Here is a 17,596-nt window from a genome sequence, read left to right as displayed (position 1 = left end):
TTCTGCTTGGTGGACCCTCGTAGACTTCACTGTGTCTCTGCACAGATGAAGTGATCCATTGGCATGGAGTAACATGTAAGAGCTGGGCTGTCATTTGTGTGCTTATTGGTCTGAGAATAGAACTCCACTTAACCATCATTGTCTTACAAACACTGACAGGCAAGATTTGAATATACCTGAAAAATATTTGATTTTAAAATAGCAAGGCACATTGCAATGGATGGTAAAGAAGCTGTTAATTTCAAAGTAACTTTGAAGGTTCATAATACAGTTCATTAATATAGATGAGTGATCTTCCTTCTCTTACCTCCTGTCGCCCAAAATTACTGTGCTTTTCTTCTAACACCACATCCTACAGTTCTTTGGATCAGTTTCTGTGCTTTTCACAGAGTTTCTTGTGTGGGTAGATGCTACTTCTCTTCTTCACTATAGGCAATTTGGACAAGGGAACAACAGCCTCTTCCACCTCCTTGTAGTTGCTGCAAGAAATGCTTCTCTGTTTTTCTAAATCCCATCTGTTCCATGTGATAGATCAAATAAAATGCTGACCTTTGGGACCTGACTATGCTTCCAGCGAATGGGAGGCAGTCTTTTAACTATATAAACCTTCTGTCAGCCCATCTTAAGATCATGGCCCATGGGCTAAGAACACCAGCCAGATCCTCACGTATACTTAGTTGTTGCTCCATTCAGCTTGGCGGACACTATCATGTTAGGGTACATCTACATTGCCAAAAAACAAAAATAAAAAAAACCCTGTGGCAGCAAGTTCTTGGTCTACAGACTTGAGGTCATCCTATGGCGCTAAAATTAGACATGTAGACATTCCACCTCATGTTCTGAAGCCCGGGAAGGAGATGGGCTTCACAGCCCAAGCCCCAGCTTGAGTCAGAATGTTTGCATGGCTGTTTTTAGCTCCATAGCACAAGCAATGCAAGCCCGAGTCTGTAGACCCGGGCTCTGAGATTTTCTGCTCTGATTTATTTTGGTTCTGTGCTTTTGCAGTGTAGACATATATCCTTGGTGGCCTGCTACTTAGTGGAATACTCAGCCTAAATTAGGTGCCCAGGCTCCCTGTATGATGTATGGGGAGAATTAGGTGCCTAAGAAAGTGATCCTCCGAAGCCAGCAGCTCGTTAGAGAGCCCTCTAAGCTAGTTGAGAGTGAAACACTAAGGAGAGGGGCTTAGGTGCCTAAACAGTTGACCTAGTGGACCCGGCTGATGGACCAGAGAAGGTACCTCTGTCCTCTTGGAATCCTCAGCCACAAACTCTCTCTTATAGTTAAATGGCTGACCTGTCTTAGATGCCTTGGTAGGCCATGCCCTAGCAGCTGAAACTGTTTTTTTTTCTCTCTTGCTCTCTTTCCTGCTCACAGTCAACACATCTCTCACTCTCACCCTCTTTCCCTATGCCCCCACCTGTCTTTTGTGCAGGTGCTGTGTTGTTCCCCTTTCATCTATTGTTGGTCTGTATCTGGCCTTCCTGCTGCGAGGTGTCACAGGTCTTAAGTGTGCTCAGAGCATGCCTGCAGGATTGGGCCCCACAGGTGTTCCCCCTAGCTAGCGTGAGCTAGGGCTTAAAGCTGCTAGTTAGCTGTGGGGTAGCATCAAAGCATAGGTGGCTTTGCAAATGCTACCCAGCCAAAACTTAGGTGCCTAGCGGATAGGCAGATGCTGCGTGATGATTTTCAAAAATGTCATTGGTGCCTCAAGAGGTGGACTTGGGTTCCTAAAGAGGCAGATAGGCACCTAAATACCTTTGAGGATCTGGTCCCAGGTCTGAATACTGATAATTACAGTTTAAGTTGGTTTTTAAAATTCTGCTTGGTATTTTATGGACGTGGATAATGATGTGTGGATTACAGCAGGTTCTTAACTACTTACTGAACCACTGGTTAGCTTTATGAGTTACCTCATACATTTACTTTTAAACTTAGGGAAAGCATACAGTTTTTTGCTCAGTTTTTGGGGAGCAGCATTTCCAGTTGTCAGCATATCATAATCAAATATATTTTAATCTTTTTTTCTTCTTTGACATATAATGTACACATTGCTACAATTAACTTCGAGCTCTCTTTTGATGATGTGGTATAAACATAGTATTTCTTGTACATAAGATGGGAATGTAGTTTTGCTTAAATACGTATGTTGTTGCAGCTTGATTCCTAGTCTTGCTTAAAGAAAACTAAAATAGGTTATGTTGTTGTATTAAAAGGTTATATTTTTGTAACAAGTTAATATCTTATGGCCTGCTAAAGTAGAAAATTAATAGAATCAACTCTAAGCTTCTTTGCCACACAGAGAGCACTTTCAGGTAAGCTAGAGTCCAGGGCTTCAATGAATAGCTGTGACATTTACTGTAATATATAATTTAATTTTGCCTCTTTTGATTTAATTCAGAAAATTATATGCAAAGACTTGCAAGTTTGACTAGAGGATATATAATCAGACCATTGGATATCATGGTGATGGGTACAGTATGAGAACCAGAATAGATTAGAATCATATGTGCTTCATCTATCTCAAAGGATACAGTTTAGTTAAATTTTTCATTTTATGAACATTAATATGTTAAAGATACTGATTATCAAGCTAAAAATCTTTCACAGTAGAACATCTGCAGAAACTGCAGACTCATGATGTTTCCATGAACACTTGTTCTCCTCTTGACATATGAAGAAAATAATTTATTCTCGGAGGGTGGGGAAATGTATTTGTTAAGAATTAAATCATTTTTTTTCTTCTCTTGCAATTTTCTGGATAGTCTCTTATCATTTAGTTCTGCATCACCACACAATGACATTTAAAAAACAATGTACAAACTGAAAGTCTTTAGTTTTACTAGGGTCACATCAATTTTCTTTTTTAATATTAAAGCTGAAGGGTAATAGACAATTTTTTTAAAGTGTTAGACTTTATGAATAAGAATTCATATGAATAAGAATTGCACTGCCTAGGTTCAAAAGTTACAGATAATGTCAAATAAAGACAATGGAACTACTCAAACATGCGAGTAACTTTATTCAGTTGAGTCTTGGCAAAACTAGTCCATAAGTCATTGTACAGTGGGAAACTAGATGTGAATACATGCAAAGCGCTGTCAAATGCACAAAGAAAATAATCTGTAAAACACAGATAAATTTTGCTAGCTGCTTTCACTTCTATTCATCTTGGGTGTTACTCAATAACTATAGTAAGCACAAAATTTTCAAATAGGATTTTAAAATAATCACTGTTCTTTCAGTCAAGCACATCATTGCTAGAGGCAAGATACCAGGCTAAATGGACCAGTGAGTTCTTCTTGGAATACAGAAGCTGCAATACCAGAACTTTTATTCATGGACAAAATTGTGGCATTGTTAAGGGGGGCAGAACTGTCCTATAATACATGGACTTAAGTATTAAGCATCCTGCAGCCTGTCTTCCAAAATCTTCAATTTCACAGATGTGATGTTACATCTGTGAACTAAATTTAAACTAATTGCTGGTAATTGCCTTTCCCTGCCCCCCAAATCGTTGTCAGAGCTGGCAGGGAAAAGGCAATCATAATGAGAGTCACTCCAAGAAGCTTTCATTGGAGTGGGAGGCAAGAGCCACACTGTGCAGGATAAGGTACTGGAGTGGGAGGGAATGCTATCCTTAAAAAAACAGCCCCCCAAACAGACATTTATGGGAGGACAGGAATGGCAACAGCAAGGGAAAGGACAGCGGGCAGTCCTTGTCTGCAGTGCATGCATCTGGTGTATGTGTGTAGAATATACGGTAGAATGGAATACAAGCCCATTTTTTAAATTATGGAGCTATAAGTCCATAGCCAGATTTGAGCTTCACCCTCATGGTTTAATGTCACTCAGAGCTCCTTCATGGAATTATAGCTCTATCATTCAGTTACTTATTTCTTAACTGGTTTCAGAGAGTGTTCATATTGTTTACAGATAATAGGTAATACAGATTAAGGGTAATATCTTTAAAAGTGCTCGGCAGCGGTCTAATTGCTTCCTTTGACTTCAATAGGAGCTTTACTATTGACTCCAATGGTAGCAGAGTTAAATCGACACTGAGCATTTTAAAAAATCCCACCGTAACTTGAATTAGAAATGTAACAATTTGATTAAAATCTTTTATGTAACAATTTGATAAACAAGGTGTGTGGGGAAGTAAGGGCCCTGGACCCCTCTTCTTGAGATTCACCGTGACTCTCAGCCAGCCAGTAAAACAGAAGGTTTATTAGATGACAAGAGCACAGTCCCAAGCGGAGCATATAGGTACAACCATAACCCCTCAATCAAGCCCTTCTGGGGGTTCAGGGAGCTTAGACCCCAGCTTGGGGTTCCCTGCATTGCACCACCCAGCCCAAGACTGAAAAACAAAAAACTCCTCCAGCAGCTCTCTTCCCCCTCCCCCCAGCTCCTCCTCTCCTTTGTTTAGTCTCCCAAGCAGAAGGTGTCACTTCTCCCAACCCCCCTCCTGGCTCAGGTTACAGCTCAGGTAGCTTCCTTTAAGGGAAGTTCCCCATCCGCAATGTAACTCCCCTGCAACATTCCCAGGTCAAATCCACCCTGCTTCCTGCTCCATCACACAATGCAGCCCAAATCAAACTCTGTGCATACACTCTTTTGGGAATTTGACTCTTTTTCACTTTTGGGAGGAAGGATAGTCTTGTAGTGAAAACACCAAACAGAGACTCAGTAGACCTGAATTCAGGCCCTGGCTCAGCCACAGATTTCCTGTATGACTTTGGGCATGTCACTCAAGCTACCCTGTGCCTCAGTTTCCCATCTGTAAAATTAGGATAATACATACCTACCTCACTATGATGTTGAAGATAAAATCTGTTAATCATTGTGAAGCACTCATCTACTATGGTGATGAGGGCTATATAAACACCTAAAATTCTGTGCAAGTAAATCCTAATTTGTGTTGGTGAATCGGACAGTGTATGCACATATTTGTATTTTGTGTATGAGTTTGAAAATCTGAGTTCAAATGAGATTTAAAACACTTAATTATTAATGTACTTATCCTCATACATGCACCTCATTTAAAAGTAGGCACCAGTTTTGGGTGCTGTATTTCAGCAAAGATGTGAACAAACTGGAGAAAGTCCAGAGGAGAGCAACAAAAATGATTCAAGATCCAGAAACATGAAGCATGAGGAAAGATTGAAAAAAATGTTTTTGTTTAGTCTGGAGAAGAGAAGACTAAGGCCTGGTCTACGCTGGGTGGGGGAGGGGAATCGATCTAAGTTACGCAACTTCAGCTTCATGAATAACGTAGCTGAAGTCGACGTACTTAGATCTACTCGCCACAGTGTCTTCACTGCGGTGAGTCCACTGCTGCTGCTCCCCCCGTCGACTCTGCGCCTCTCGTGACAGGAGAGTGCTCGGGGATCGATTTATCGCGTCTAGACTAGACACGATAAATCAATCCCCGCTGGATTGATCACGGCATGCGGATTCAGCAGGTAGTATAGACTACTTTAAGAGGGGAACATAATAGTTTTCAAGTATCTAAAAGTTTGTTACAAGGAGGAGGATAAAAAATTGTTCTTGTTAACTTCCGAGTATAGGACAGGAAGCAATGAACTTAAACTGGAGCAGGGGAAGTTTGGGTTGTACAGTAGGAAAAACTTCCTAACTGTCAGGGTGATTAAGCACTGGAACAAATTGCCTAGGGAAGTTGTGGAATCTCTTTAACTGTAGATTTTTAAGAACAGATTAGACAAACACCTCTGAGGAATGGTCTTAGTTATTACTTAGTCCTGTGTTGAGTGCAGGGGACTGACTAGATGACCTATTGAGGCCCCTTCCAGTCCTACATTTCTATGATTCTGTGATTACAGATCCTGTTTATCATACTGAATTGTCTTCATAGCACGCCTCAGAAGAGTAAGAAAAATAGCTTTTCCAAATAAAATAATCTCTTATTTTCCACTCTTCGATCTTTTGCTTTGAGCACACAGCTAGGCAAGAACTCTTTGATTTCAAAGATGAGAGTCACTGGAGAACCTGAAGAAGGTGTTAGACTGTTCCACTGTATTCTGAGTTCAGTTCCTTACTGACTTTAGTCTGCTAATTCCTTAGGGGATGTCTACACAGCATTTAAATGCCTGCAGCTAGCCTAGGTCAGATGACGGGCTTGCAGACCTAAGGATGTGGGGCTATCAAATTTCTGTGTAGATGTTTGGGCTTGGACTGGAGCCTGAGCTCTGGGACCCCGCAAGAGGGGAAGGTGTTTTATTCCAGTGGCCATGACTTTGAGGTCAGCATAGATAAGGAAAGCCATATTCAACCCCATGTCAGTTTGTCATGGTTTAAAACCCTAGTGGGCAATAAAATGTGTTTAATGTTTATGTGTGCTGAGACTCAAAAAGGTCTTCACGGTACCTTTAGTACATCTGAGACATCAGCTGGCTGCTGCTTCTTGCTAAAGTAGGCTAGCTGATATCAAGGTACATCTGGTCCCCTCACAGGTGTCTTATCTCTTGAGGAGTAACTGTGCTATGGATGTTGACCCAAATTGGATTCAGGCCCTGTTACTCCCCTCATTGTAATTTCCTCCTCCTGCTTTTTGCTCTGTATGCCATCTATGCAATTTGTCACTACATATGTTGTTTTCTCCCAGTGATTTAAAGGTATGCCTAGACTGTGATCTTTTGATGTTCTTTATACTTGTGCATGATTAGGGAAAGGGCAAAGACGAGGTTCACAATTGTTGCTTAGTGCTCTTGTGTCCTACGGAATCACCTAAAACACGTTTGAATCCTCCAATATGTTTTACAGTTAGTTAGCCCAGAACTGAAACATCATGCTCCTAGGCCGGGGTTCTCAGGACAAATTATTTGGTGGCCTCAGAGTGTGGCGACCAGCTCTTGCTGGTGGCCACTCTCATGCTTTCCCCTAAAATACTTAATTAGCTTTAGGAAAAACAAATAAATATGCACATACACACATCCAAATTATTGTAATTTATTTATTGATAGCTAGTATGCCTGTTGTGAAAAGTGATATTAACAAACACACAAGTAGTATTTTTCACAGCAGACTTACACAGCCCTGCAAGCCTGGGGACAAATTAAGCCCTGGATGGGAGATCGGAGGAGGCAGCGAAGGGGTGGGTGGGTGGCCACGGAAGTCTGGAGCCTGAAGCCTCATGTCTGGAGGATGGGGCCTGCCGCCACGCAGCTGGAGCCCCGTGGTCTGAGTGTCACTGCACCTGGGAAGGTGGGGAACACACTGGCTGCCTGCTGCTCCAGCATTGTGACCCAGGTGTCTCCAGAAGTGGTCAGGGCCCAGTCCCTGCTGGCGGCCCCAGCAAACAACACCAAGGTGGTGCATCCAGGAGCACCAGGGAGAGGGAGGAGCCTCTGCTTTGCCCTCCACCCCAATCACAGCCCAGGAGGCTGTGGCCACAAGAAAAGCCCCTGGTGGCCACATGCGGCCACGGTGGCACATTTGAGAAATGCTGTCGTAGGCCATTTTGAGGCAAGTACCCAAGTAAGTGACTTCATACATTATTCTAGCGGAGCTATGTTTAAAGCCATGTATCACTTTCTAAGGTAGCCATAGGAGACCAGTGATAGCAATTGCCAAAGGCTTCTGTTGACGCCTCTTTGAACAGCATCAGTATGGGCATATGAGCCAGTGGATTCTAAAAGACAACAGGGGAGGACATTGGTGGTCCTGATGACCTTCTCTCTCTCTTTGTTTTTAAGAGAGATTCCTTTGATAGTGTAAGTGGCAAAATCCTGACCTTGACTCTTTTAAAACACTTCTCCAACACCAGCTGTCATGGGATGAAAACGAAGTACATTTCACATTGAACTAAATTTATTCTATACCTGTATTTTGAGACTTGCCCACAGTTAGTTTTACATGCTAGTTGTGGATACAGTCTAACATCCAGTTTTTTCAACCATTCACTTTTTTATTAATTATGTTAATGTGTGTTTTTCCTCCTTTAGGTTCTGTTATCTACCTGGAACATATTGAAGGAGGAGAACAAATGGAACTACAGGGCTCTGTGAACATCTAGAGAAACAGTATAGGTAATTATTATATATCTTTTATTATAACAACAAGCTATGCTCAAATAACATTGTGAGGGATCCCCCCATGGTGCAGCCTGCGACCGTGGGACCACTGTGCCCCTTTAAATCTCTCCAGCCTGGGCTGTCTCTTTCAATGCCTTGCTAATGACCAGCAGCAATCCCCTCCAGGCGCTGTTATCACTTAGCACAACCACATGTGGAGCCCCACACCCAGCTAGATTGCACGAATGCTCCCAGAGCCACTCAAGATGAATAGTGCAAATGTATTAATTGGTTCACCACTTCATCAGTGGAAAGTGGATGTACACCAGCCTTTGCAAACCTGAGCACGTTGGCTACACACTTCATACAAACTCACTGGTAAAGATAAACTGTAAAACAAATGTATTGACTACAAAAGGTGGATTTTAAGTGGTATTAAGTGATAGGCAAAAAGTCAGAGTTAGTTACCAAAAGAAAAGAAAATATAAGAATGTAGTCTAAACTCTCAGCCCTGTTAGACTGGGCAACATCTAGATTAAGTAATTGCCCCCCCCCCCGAGATATTGCAGTTCAAAATACACAGATTTCACCCCTGAAATATCTGGGTCAGTCCCCTCAGTTGGAGTCTTCAGAGTGTCCTTGTTGCTTGCAGTGTAGGTGGGTGAAGGAGAAAGGCACAGCATGTGGCCACTGTGTCTGTTTTATACCTTTAGCCCATGTGCTTGGAAAACAAAAGTCCAGTCATGTCTGGGTGGGCATTGCTGAGTCTCCAGACAAGGTTGAGCAATTCCCCTGGTATGGCCTCATGTACATGAGTCACTGCATTGTAGCTTCTTTGCTGAACAATAGTTGTTGATGGGTTGATTGACACCCTACCCGGTGGTTACATACTTTGCTTTTGCCTCTGGGGAGCTAATATCTGGCTGATTTCCCCAGTTTACAGCATGTTTTAGTGACAACCATACAACACAATTCTCATAACTTCATATGCATTAATGGTATACATATATGGATAGAGAAATGACTTTCAGCAGATCATAACCTTTTGCCTGATACCTTACAAGGCATGCTTTATATGTAAGATCACAATATTTTATATATATATATAAAAATAAAATATGGAATATGGGGGTTACAGGGTGCTCCCCCAAGGTACAGAATGTCACAAACATTATGGCATTGACTAGCCCACAAAAGTATAGTAGTTTCAAAGTTAGACTGAAATTCTATCCCTTCCTTTTTTGTTATGCCACACATTGTTGTCAGACCCCCTCAGTAAGTGAAGAACACTTGAACAGTTTGAACTGAATTTACTTTTATGGATTTCAGACCCTTAATGTTGTTTGGAACATAGTCTTGTGTGGCTTTATCGCCTTTGCTCTCTCCTTCAAAGCATGGTTCATATAAGAATATCTGTACTGATATAAAATGCTTTTATTCTTTTTAAAATACAGAAAAATTTTAATTTGTAAACAAGCATTAAATGAAAATCTGTTTAATCAGGGTAGGGAAAAACAGAACAAAATATTTTAATATTGAATCAGTATATGGAATTGTTGCACTCAGAGGAATGGTTATGTTGAAGAGGAACTAACAGCTCTGTTGAATCTCATTACTCCAGTAATACTGACAGGTTTTAGCTTAAGAGTCTCTTCTTTGTTTTGGATGAAAGCTAAAGTAACTTTCAAAAGGCACAACTTTGACATCTGCACAAAGCAAGGTGATAAAAGAATACTGAAAACATGAATATATATAGGAATCTAGCCTTTTTTGAAGTCACTGTAAAGTGAATTGTTGCAATAATAACTGAAGGGTTATCTCCAATTAAATTAAGCTTTCTTATTTGTATTAAAAATGGAAATTGATCAGCTGCTACTTGCTTGAACGATAGAACCATTTTCAATGTTGGATCTTTGATAAAGAAATATTGAGGGGAAAATCAGTTTTCCAATATTGTCTAGAACTCATTCATGTGATATTATTACAGAAACAGGTCTTTCTCTGTATTTGTTTTAACTTCTGTCACATTATCAGTAGCAGTGCACATTTTACACAGTAAATATAAGTTGTTCCACTATCTTTATTACTACCTATCTAATTCTAGGAAAACATCATTTTGACTTTCTGGGGGTGGGCGTGGTGGTGGAGCATATTACACTCAAGCAATTTCAACATAGAAGTTTGAGTGGTATGCCTTGTGAGCCACAGAATCATTCAAAGCAGTAAAACTGTTGGGGCACATGTGTATTGACACATCTGAATATTTAGTTGTCAGTTCCCCTTTCCTTCAGCTTGAATTGTCATAGCACCAACTGTTTCCTTGTTCATCCTCCTTCTCCTTTACCTCTTTTGTTTCTTGTGCTGTCTCACACACACTTCATAAGGTATGTCTGCACAGCAGTTGGGAGCGAGCCTCCCAGCCCTTGAAGACAGACTTGAGCTAGCGCACTAAAAATATGTTGTCAAGTATCAGAGGGGTAGCCGTGTTAGTCTGGATCTGTAAAAGCAGCAAAGAGTCCTGTGGCACCTTATAGACTAACAGACGTATTGGAGCATGAGCTTTCATTCACCCACTTCGTCAGATACGCTCCTCAAAATAAGGAATCTGATAAGATACAAGTTGAGGAGGAAATTCTGTGTTCATTGAGTCATTTACTAAGCAAATAGCTGATTCTCACATGGTGATGAATCAACTGCAGTGTCTTTTATGCACCAAACTCAGCTTCTCTGCATTTCTTTTCTGAGATGGTAAAAGGCTGGAAATGCGGATGACCATCCAGAAAGGTCTAGATCTGACCAAGTTTACTCTGCATATGTTATGTGTCCATTATTGTGAAGAATTCATTGGCATCTGCAGTCACACTTCATAGGAATTCTTAGAATCATAGAAATGTAGGGCTGGAAGGGACCTCGAGAGATCATCAGGTCCAGCCCCCTCTGCTGAGACAGGACTAAATGAACCTAAATCATCCCTGACAAGTGTTTGTCCAATCTGTTTTTAAAACCTCCAGTGATGGTGTGACACTGAGCCAGAAAGGGGTAAGCAACTTGTAGGCTGAATGACCCAAATTCTACCTTTAAAGACAAATTAGGGCCATTCCTTATAAATAGCTAACAAAGCCATGTTAGATGTAGACTTGTACTGTTGGAGAATTAGAAGAAGATAGTGATTGTATTTGTCTGTGTTTACCCATATCTTGTTAGAGGTTAACAATGTAACCAGATGGTTCCTGTCTGTTACTATATTCTATTGATTGAGAGATCAAAAGGGAATATTAACATTTAGATGAAACTTGAGTTTAATAACATCATTGTCTATATTTCTTTTTGAAGTTTAGTAAACTGTCTAGGAACTGATTAATAGATATCATCTTATGCTGATGAATGCACTAAGTACCTGTGTATACATAGAAAATAGATTTTACTTCAAAGCCACTATTCTTCACCCAAGGAATATCTGCTGTCAAGAGGCTAACAATAGATTTCCACAAATCTATAAAAGAACTCTAGGGCCGCAATCCTGTATCTCAGATCTACTTAAGCTTGATTAGGAGAAGCTTGAGTCGCAAGACTAAGGTCTCCAGCTTCAGTTTGGATTACCCTGCTAATTCTCATGAAAGAATTAGAACAAAGTCTATATATAGACTGCATATTTGGACTATAACCTGATGAACCGATTCTGGAAAGAACTTTTTCTATTCAGCAGCTGACTATCTCTACTATGAAACTGACCTAAGACTTATTCACGTCTCTATGTATAATGATCTTTTAACTATAATACTTTTTCCCCCTTTTTTTTAATAAATCTTAGTTTAGCTAATAAGAATTGTCTGAAAGCATGTATTTGGGTAATATCTGAAATATTCAGTGATGTGGTGGGTAACGTGTCTGATCCCCTGGGATTGATGGAACTTTCTGATGAACAAGATTTTCAGTAATCCTTATCATATTTGACTAAGCCAGTGGTCCCCAACCTTTTTCGTCTGGTGGGCGCCAGACAATGAGCCACGGAGGACCGTGGTGACAGACGAGCATCCACCGAAATGCCGCCGACAAGTGGTGTCATCCATAGGCATCGTCGCCAAAATGCCGCCAAATTTCAGCAGCATTTTGGCGGATGCTCGTCCACTGGCCAGTACATGGGCGCACTTAGTAGATGGGCGCACCCGCGGGCACCCCATTGGGGACCCCTGGACTAAGCTGTTTGGGTGGGAGCACAAGGCTGGATTGCTTTAAGGGAACTGTGTGTTTGGCTTCAGGGCAACCAGTAAGGTATTGTAGAAACTGTTTTGTTGCTTGATTGGTTAATCTAATTACTAGAATAACCACCAGTTTTGGGGATCATCTGTATCATTCTTTGCAGTTTGCCCTGATTGAGCAATCTCAGTGTGATCCTCCCCAGGCAACAATGGTCACAGGAGCGGATTCCACAACCTCCCTTGGAAGCCTATTCCAGAGCTTAATAGTTAGAAAGTTTGTCCTATTATCTGACCTGAATCTCCCTTGTTGCAAATTAAGCTATTTATTTCTTGTCCTGCTTTCAGTGGAAATGAAGAAAAATTGTTCACCATCTTCTTTGTAACAGCCTTTAACAAATGTGAAGACTGTTACTAAGTCTGCCCTCAGTCTTCTTTTCTCAAGACTAAATATGCCCCGTTTCTTTAACTTTCCCTCACACATCAAGTTTTCCAAATCTTTTATCATTTTTATTGTTCTCGTCTGGACTCTTTCCACTTTGTCAACATCTTTCCTAAAGTGTGGCGCCCAGAATTGAACACAGTACTCCAGGTGAGGCTTCACCAGTGCTGAGTACAGCGAGACAATTATCTCCTGGGTCTTACATATGACACATCCGAGAATGAAACTGGCCTTCTTTCAAAACTCATCACATTGTTGACTCAGTCAGTTTGTGATCAACTATAATCCCCAAATCCTTTTAAGCAGTACTGCCACCTAGCCAGTTATTCCCCATTTTGTAGTTGTGTGTTTGATTTTTCCTTCATAAATGTAGTACTTTGCAATTGTCTTTACTGAACTACTTCTTGTTGATTTCAGATCAATTCTTTAATTTGTCAAGATCATTTTGAATTTCAATCCTGTCCTCCAGACTGCTTGCAGTCTCTCTCTCTCTCTCTCTCTCTCTCTCAGTTTGGTGTCCTCTGCAAATTTTATAAGCTTACTTCACTCCATTATCCAAGTCATTAATGAAAATATTGAATAGTATTGGACTCGGGACTGACCCTTGCAGGACCCCACTAGATATTCCCTCCCAGTTTGACAACAAACCATTGATAACTACTCCTTTTGAGGTGCCATCTTTCAACCAATTGTGCACCCACCTTATAGTAATTTCATCTAGACTATGTTTTCCTGGTTTGCTGTATCAAAAGGGACTGTATCAAAAGCCTTATTAAAATCAAGATGCATCACATCTAATGGTTTCTCCCCATCTTCTGGGCAAATAACTCTGTCAAAGAAGGAAATTAGGTTGGTTTGGCATGATTTCTTTTTGACAAATCCATGCTGGCTATTCCTTATAACCCTAATATCCTCTGGGTGCTTACAAATTTATTGTTTAATAATTTGTTCCAGTATCTTTCCAGATATCAAAGTTAGGCTGACTGGTCTATCATTCCCTGGATCCTCTTTGTTCCCCTTTTTAAAGAGAGGTGTTATGTTTTCCCTTCTCTGGTCCTCTGGGATCTTACCCCTCCTCTATGAATTCTCAAAAATCATTGCTATTGGTTCCAAGATTTCTTCAGCTGAGGGATAGCTCAGTGGTTTGAGCATTGGCCTGCTAAACCCTGGGTTGTGAGTTCAATCCTTGAGGAGGCCACTTAGGGATCTGGGGCAAAAATTGGTCCTGCTAGTGAAGGCAGGGGACTCAATGATCTTTCGAGGTCCCTTCCAGTTCTAGGAGATTAGTATATCTCCAATATTTTTTATATTTAAGTACCCTCGGATGAATTTCATCAGGGTGTGCTGACTTGAATACATCTAACTGATCTAAATATTCATTAATGTGTTGTTTCCCTATTTTGGCTTGCATTCCTTCTCCGTTGTGGTTAATATTGTGTTAAATGACTGGTCACGATTGGCCTTTTTTGTGAAGTCTGAAGCAAAATAGGCATTAAACACCTCAGTCGTCTTGTTGTCATCATTTATTAGCTCTCCCTCTCTAAGTAGAGGACATACATTTCCCTTGGTCTTTCTCTTGCTCCCAATGTATTTAAAGAGCCTCCTCTTATTGTCCTATGGTAGGTGTAGCTCATTTTATGCCTTAGACTTTCTGATTTTGTCGCTACATGCTTACTCTATTCCTTTGTACATCTTCTTAGCAATTCATCCATGTTTCCACTTTTTGTAAGATTTTTTTTTTAATTTTCTGATCATTAAAGAGCTCCTGAAGGAACCTGTAGTGGTCCTTCTCTCTTAAGTGGGGAGGGTGGCCTCCACCTCGCTGTGTCAGGTAACTATAGCTCGGGTCTCACTGGTGGGGCCGAGCAGTAAGAAGTCAATAGTTCTGTAGCCTCCTAGCTAAGGCAGCCAGAACATACACAGTCTAGGGCTCTGGCCCTTTGTGTAGGTTTGCCAACTTTCTAATTGCACAAAACCGAACACTCTAGCCCCACCCCTTCCCGAGCCCTTGCCCCCTGCTTACTACATTTCCCCCTCCCTTGATGGCTTGCTGTCCCCCACCCTGATTCACTTTCACTGGGCTGGAACAGGGAGTTGGAGTGTGGGATGGGGTGAGGGATCCAGGGTGGGGCCAGAAATGAGGGGTTCAGGGTGCAGGAGGGGGCTCTGTGCTGGGGCAGGGAGTTGGGGTGAGGGAGGGGGTGAGGGCTCTGGAGTGGGGCGGCTGGGGATGAGGGGTTTGGGGTGCAGGAAGGGGCTCCAGGCTGGGGTTGGGGTTGAGGGATTCGGAGTGGGGGAAGGGACTGCAGGTTGAGGCAGGGGGTTGGTGTACGGGAGGCGGTGAGAGCTCTGGTTGGGGGTGTGGGCTCGGGGGTGGGGCCAGGAATGAGGGGTTCAGGGTGTGGGAGGGGGCTCTGGGCTAAGGGGTTTGGGGTGCAGGAGGGGGCTTTGGGTTTGGGGCATGGGCTTACAGCAGGTGGCTCCTGATCAGCAGTGCAGTGGGGCTAAGGCAGGCTGCCTGCCTGTCCTGGCACCATGCTGCTCCCTGGAAGCAGCCAGCAGGTCCAACTCTTAGGCAGGGGGCAAGGAGGGTCTGCGTACCGCCCCCACCCACAGGCACTGCCCCCGAGCTTCCATTGGCCATGCGGAGCCGGTGCTAGGGGCAGGGGCAGTGCACAGGACCCCTAGGAGCCAGACCTGCTGGCTGCTTCTGGGGTGGAGCACCGTGCCAATACAGGTAGGGAATAGTCTGCCTTAGCCAGGCAGCAGCACCAACTGGACTTTTAACAGCCCGGATGGCGGTGCTAACCAGAGCCAGTGTTCTGGTTGAAAACCAGACACCTGGTCACCCTACCTTTGGGCGGCGTGGGGCAGAACAGGGAGCCGGATTTAGTCTAAGCCTCCTGGCCAAGGCAGCCAGCACACATACTAGGCTCACCGTCTCCTGACCGGGGAGAGGGGGAAGCCACAAGTCAAGCGCAGGCCTTCTGGCCTAGAGGTACAATGACTGCCACCCCAGGGGTGGGGTTGGCGGCGGGGAAGGTAAGGGGACCTATGCCCACCCGATTCCACCAGTTCCCAGCCCACGGCCCTAACAGTGGCAGAGTGTTCTGCCTCTGGGTCAGCGGGGATTCTAGCAGCAACACACTGACCCCTGTTCTTGCAACAAAACCAGACTAAAGTGTGGTTTCCCCAGGCTACTTCCTACCACAGTTTGGAGAGGGGGTTCGTAGTCTAAGGGTCCTCTGTCTCCTCAGGGTATACTGCAGATGGCAGTCTTGGCAACTCCTGTCCAGGGTTGGTCTCTTCCAGAGGCAGGGCACTGTCCAGCACGGGCTCGTCTGCAGCGGTTGATAGCAGACTGGAGAGATCGGTCTCCTTCTGTGGTTCCCACTCAACTGAGCTGCAGGGCCTTCCCTTTATACTTCCTGTCCTGCTATGTTATTTCTAGCAAGGAGGTAGAGTGGATCTGGCTCTGCCCACCAGGAGGAGGGTAGTGGTCCCTCGCTCTCAAGTCTGGAGGGAGGCCACTCCACTTCACTACAGAGCCGTAATACTCTCTTACCATTCTTCCTATATTTCCTTCGCATTGGGATAATTTGCAATTGTGCCTTTAATATTGTCTCCCTTAGAAACTTCCAGCTCTTCTGAACTCCTTTTTCAAGTGTAGTCCTCTTCCAATATTTTTCTCAAATAGTATCCTCCCAATATCTGCAACTCTTATTCATGTTGGCATTATTTAGTGATCAATGCAGTACTCCTAAATGCTACAGTTTTGTTCTTTACTTCTGTTGGACATCAAGGTCTGATCTATACTAAAAAATTAGGTCAGTTTAATGTCAGTCAGGGGTGTGAAAAATCTAGACCTCTGAGTGGGGTTGTTAAGCCGACTTAAGGCTCCCTGTAGCCAGTGCTAGGTTGATGGAAAAATTCTTCTGTCAACCTAGCTACCACCTCTTGGGGAGGTGGATTACTTATGCCGAATGGAAAAGCCCTTCTGTTTGGTATAGGTGTTTGGTATTGGTATAGGTTTGGTACTGAGTGCTATGGCAGGGCCACTGCATGGTGCAGCAGTCCCACTGTCGTGTTTTAAGTGTAGACAAGTCCTAAAAAGCCAATATTGTTTACTCACATAGCCAAGGAGATTGCACTGATCATCCCTAAATTAAATACAATTTTAGGGAATTTGCCTTTTCAGTTAGATGCTAGCTTAGTCATCGTGTGTATGATTCCATTTGGGCTTCTTTTTGCTTATAAACAGCCCTCTGGTTGATTGCCAGAGCATCTTTTGTGGTATCTGCAAGTCTGTTGCGTAATAAGTGCCTGTGTGGTAACACACTAACTGCAGAAGTTGCTTTCATTCAGTGGAAGATCCAAGGTATTTGTGAAAGAGGAAGTTTTCATATATTCTACCAATCACCTGAAACAGAATATATAATAAAAGAGCCACCCAACTTGGAAATATTGTATAGAAAGTGGAATATGTTACCTCTTCCCAGATTTTGAAGTCTTTACATGTAGTTACTACAGCTCATAGTATTGTACTCTTCTTATTCCATGTGGATATTTTCTCCTCAAGAAGTCTTTGAGGCTCACTGCTCCTGTCAAACAGGATATGCGTTGGAGAATTTCACCTGTCAGCTCATGACAGCATCACCAGAAAAATCATCAGCTCATCACAGTAGTACCAGAAAAAGATAACATTGACTAAACTAAGAGTGACTGTGAATCAGCTTTAGTAGCACTAGAAGATTGCAGTTGGAGAGGGTTTGTGGGGAAAGCTCCAGGGGAAAAGAAATCCAGACAGAGGTTTACCAAACCTGAAAACTTCAAATTGTAAAGTTCAAGTTTTTGGTTGTGTGCTTTTCAAACATTTGCATTTTCTCCCATTATTTTTAAATAATGCAGCATAAAATATTTTTTTA

The 17,596-nt window shown here is 42.6% G+C and overlaps 1 protein-coding gene across 3 annotated transcripts in view; it reads left to right on the top strand.

The window, feature by feature from the left end:
* The window catches only part of KLHL5 (kelch like family member 5), a 104,698-nt gene that overhangs the window by 2,755 nt on the left and 84,347 nt on the right, over nucleotides 1-17,596 (top strand). For all 3 annotated transcript variants that reach the window (XM_045019102.1, XM_045019103.1, XM_045019104.1), the window contains exon 2: nucleotides 7,965-8,048. The gene's annotated coding sequence lies outside the window, so the exon portion shown is untranslated. The remainder of the gene's footprint in view (nucleotides 1-7,964; nucleotides 8,049-17,596) is intronic.

The sequence above is a fragment of the Mauremys mutica genome, chromosome 5, assembly GCF_020497125.1.
Source record: "Mauremys mutica isolate MM-2020 ecotype Southern chromosome 5, ASM2049712v1, whole genome shotgun sequence".
Lineage (NCBI taxonomy): Eukaryota > Metazoa > Chordata > Testudines > Geoemydidae > Mauremys > Mauremys mutica.
Note: the sequence above shows the minus strand (reverse complement) of the source record. Positions and strands in the feature narration are given on the sequence as shown.